The sequence below is a fragment of the Tribolium castaneum genome, unplaced genomic scaffold, assembly GCF_031307605.1.
Source record: "Tribolium castaneum strain GA2 unplaced genomic scaffold, icTriCast1.1 ptg000078l, whole genome shotgun sequence".
Taxonomy (NCBI): domain Eukaryota; kingdom Metazoa; phylum Arthropoda; class Insecta; order Coleoptera; family Tenebrionidae; genus Tribolium; species Tribolium castaneum.
The window spans coordinates 48,246-52,732 of record NW_026986675.1 but is presented as its reverse complement, the minus strand read 5'-3'; the positions used below and the strand labels follow the sequence as shown (position 1 = coordinate 52,732).

The 4,487-nt window shown below is 40.1% G+C and overlaps 1 non-coding gene across 1 annotated transcript; it reads left to right on the top strand.

Annotated features, from left to right (window-relative positions):
- The first annotated feature begins 506 nt into the window (after positions 1 to 506).
- LOC135267688 (small subunit ribosomal RNA) lies at positions 507 to 2,429 on the top strand. Its single transcript, XR_010336077.1, has one exon. It is a non-coding gene; the product is annotated as a small subunit ribosomal RNA (ribosomal RNA).
- The last annotated feature ends 2,058 nt before the right edge of the window (positions 2,430 to 4,487 follow it).

Below are 4,487 nucleotides of genomic sequence, written 5' to 3'. Positions count from 1 at the left end.
AGCGAGATTGCGGATGCGGCAAAACGTATTCTCTTACGTTGGCGGTCCTTATGCAATCAAACTTTGTTGAACTAACAAATGTTTGTGATTTAAACAAACAAAAATAATAAATGCGTCAACTCTCTAATATCCGAGCGAGAATATTTATATAATATTCGTAACGTTTATGGATTCGAAAGAATTTCATAAATTCACGTCGCATTCAATCTTGCGAAGAGTGAAGAGAATGTTTGAACTTTTAAATCGGCAAAGGTAAAAAATAATATTATAAATATTATTATTATGCCTTTATTGACCGATATATGTGTTGTGGTGTTTAACGACTACGACGACGATGATGACGATACATTTATCTCTATATCGTACGAAGAAAAGAAGAAACAGCGTGGCGTTACTTTCTTATATGTTAGATTGTTTCGCACAAACGCGCATATTCTTCATCTTTATAAACGATGATGATGAGTATTTTATTCTCTCGTCTGTCTCAAAAAACACAAAAACACAGTTCCCTGGTTGATCCTGCCAGTAGTCATATGCTTGTCTCAAAGATTAAGCCATGCATGTCTCAGTACAAGCCAAATTAAGGTGAAACCGCGAAAGGCTCATTAAATCAGTTATGGTTCCTTAGATCGTACCCACATTTACTTGGATAACTGTGGTAATTCTAGAGCTAATACATGCAAACAGAGCTCCGACCGGAGACGGAAGGAGCGCTTTTATTAGATCAAAACCAATCGGTGGCGGTTTCGCCGTCATCGTACAACTTGGTGAATCTGAATAACTTTACGCTGATCGCACGGTCTCGCACCGGCGACGCATCTTTCAAATGTCTGCCTTATCAACTGTCGATGGTAGGTTCTGCGCCTACCATGGTTGTAACGGGTAACGGGGAATCAGGGTTCGATTCCGGAGAGGGAGCCTGAGAAACGGCTACCACATCCAAGGAAGGCAGCAGGCGCGCAAATTACCCACTCCCGGCACGGGGAGGTAGTGACGAAAAATAACGATACGGGACTCATCCGAGGCCCCGTAATCGGAATGAGTACACTCTAAACCCTTTAACGAGGATCAATTGGAGGGCAAGTCTGGTGCCAGCAGCCGCGGTAATTCCAGCTCCAATAGCGTATATTAAAGTTGTTGCGGTTAAAAAGCTCGTAGTCGAATTTGTGTCCCGCGCCGCCGGTTCATCGTTCGCGGTGTTAACTGGCGTTTCGCGGGACGTCCTGCCGGTGGGCTTAGCTCGAGAGGGCGGCCCAACTCAATCCCGCCGCGGTGCTCTTCATTGAGTGTCGAGGTGGGCCGGCACGTTTACTTTGAACAAATTAGAGTGCTTAAAGCAGGCTAAAACTTCGCCTGAATACTGTGTGCATGGAATAATGGAATAGGACCTCGGTTCTATTTTGTTGGTTTTCGGAACCCCGAGGTAATGATTAATAGGAACGGATGGGGGCATTCGTATTGCGACGTTAGAGGTGAAATTCTTGGATCGTCGCAAGACGGACAGAAGCGAAAGCATTTGCCAAAAACGCTTTCATTGATCAAGAACGAAAGTTAGAGGTTCGAAGGCGATCAGATACCGCCCTAGTTCTAACCATAAACGATGCCAGCTAGCGATCCGCCGACGTTCCTCCGATGACTCGGCGGGCAGCTTCCGGGAAACCAAAGCTTTTGGGTTCCGGGGGAAGTATGGTTGCAAAGCTGAAACTTAAAGGAATTGACGGAAGGGCACCACCAGGAGTGGAGCCTGCGGCTTAATTTGACTCAACACGGGAAACCTCACCAGGCCCGGACACCGGAAGGATTGACAGATTGAGAGCTCTTTCTTGATTCGGTGGGTGGTGGTGCATGGCCGTTCTTAGTTGGTGGAGCGATTTGTCTGGTTAATTCCGATAACGAACGAGACTCTAGCCTGCTAAATAGGCGTATTTCGACATCCCAAATGCCGGCTGGAGCCGGGTTCGCCCGGTCTCTATGTGCGGTTTTTACTGTCGGCGTACAAACAATTCTTCTTAGAGGGACAGGCGGCTTCTAGCCGCACGAGATTGAGCAATAACAGGTCTGTGATGCCCTTAGATGTTCTGGGCCGCACGCGCGCTACACTGAAGGAATCAGCGTGTCCTCCCTGACCGAGCGGTCCGGGTAACCCGCTGAACCTCCTTCGTGCTAGGGATTGGGGCTTGCAATTGTTCCCCATGAACGAGGAATTCCCAGTAAGCGCGAGTCATAAGCTCGCGTTGATTACGTCCCTGCCCTTTGTACACACCGCCCGTCGCTACTACCGATTGAATGATTTAGTGAGGTCTTCGGACCGGTGCGCGGTGGCGTTTCGACGTTGCCGATGTTGCTGGGAAGATGACCAAACTTGATCATTTAGAGGAAGTAAAAGTCGTAACAAGGTTTCCGTAGGTGAACCTGCGGAAGGATCATTAACGTGTAAATGTTGTTGTTTAGTTGTCACACATACACACACATTTTGTCTGTGCTGATCAACAAAAAACACACATACATACACTATTCGTATGATGATCAATTCTCATACAAAATTCTTTATTATGCGTCGAACGGAAAAGCAACAACGGGTCGTCTTGCATTAAGCGGATCTGTTGTTACGTTTTTCGATTTATTTTATAAATCGATTGTAAACGTGCCGTAAACGACGTTTTCAAAGAATTTTTTCGAACATTAACACGAATCAATATTGTCGAAAGATGGTTATGTGCTAACGTTTTATTATTGCTTTCGCAGTGCCGGTCTTAGCGTATTTCCATCATCGTATTCGCTTCGAAAAAAAGTACTAATACACAGTGGTGGTGTATAATTAATGTGCAAGAGATGTTGTTGTTGTTGTTGTAGTATTTGTATATGGTTGGAGTTATTTATAATAACAAACAAGAATGAATGAATGAATAATAATGGTGTCTGCCAATACGATCGTACTTTATGTACACGACTAAAACTTTATACATACAAACCATAATAATAAATAAACTCGAAACAACCAACAACAAAATTAATACGCTACTGTACATACAAATACACATTTATACATACCATCATTTTACTTAACCGATGGTGAGTGATGTTTGAAAAATAAACGCTTAGGCTTACGGTTTTGTAAGCCAGTCTTTGCGTATTTTCTTCATCGTATTCGCTTCGGAAAAAAGAAAATAAAGATGGTGTATAATTAATGTGTAAAAGAGATGTTGTAGTTGTAATTTAATTTGTAAATGGTTGGAGTTTATTAATAAATAAAAGGGGCTGTCTATTCGTCTGTACTTTATGTACAAGACTAAAACTTTATACATACAAACCATAATAATAAATAAACTCGAAACAACCAACAACAAAATTAATACGCTACTGTACATACAAATACACATTTATACATACCATCATTTTACTTAACCGATGGTGAGTGATGTTTGAAAAATAAACGCTTAGGCTTACGGTTTTGTAAGCCAGTCTTTGCGTATTTTCTTCATCGTATTCGCTTCGGAAAAAAGAAAATAAAGATGGTGTATAATTAATGTGTAAAAGAGATGTTGTAGTTGTAATTTAATTTGTAAATGGTTGGAGTTTATTAATAAATAAAAGGGGCTGTCTATTCGTCTGTACTTTATGTACAAGACTACAAAAACGTTTTATAACAATAAAAAGCTCGAAACAACCAATAACAAAATATACTACTACTATACTACTATACATACAAACGCACATTTATAAATACATAAAATCAATTTACTTTATCGATAGTGAGTGATGTTTGGAAAAAAACGCTTAGGCTTACGGTTTTCGGGTACCTGGGTTCCGCATGCGTCGAAGTAATAATTTACTTTAACGACGCGACGAACCGTAGGAATCTAAATAAAAAAGTTTATTAACTTTTTTAGATTCTGTGGGTTTTAAATGATATACGCCCGACTGACGAAGGAACGTTTTGCACTGCCTGTGCTTTTCTTTTGATTCGTTTTTATGTCGACGGACGTTCTTAGAATGCCCACCAAACGACGTATCACACAAAACACCCTACAATTGTATTGTTTGGTAAATATTGTTGTGATTAAGTTTGTAGCTGTGGCGTTTGTTTGAAGAAAACGTCTGGTTTTTCGACATATTTTCTATTTAATAAATATACATAATGCTTATCGCAAAAGGAGCAGAGTTTTATAGACAAAGTTGATAGAGAAAAAAAACCTAATAGATATATATACGTATTTATAAAACGTTAATATCATCGGGTTATTCTTTATGTAAACTTAAACTATAACTGCATACTCTTTTCGATAAGTAGAAACAAATGCCACTTTAATTAAATAAAATATTATAAAATATAACGCCGAACGTTTCTTTCGATTGGTCCGTTTCTCACATATACATCACAATTGTAATAACCTTAAGTAGTTATTTTTGTTGTTGTGTGATGATGAAACGATTTCGATGTGGAACGGTGCGTTATGTAATAATATTTTAAATTTGTTTGAAAAGAT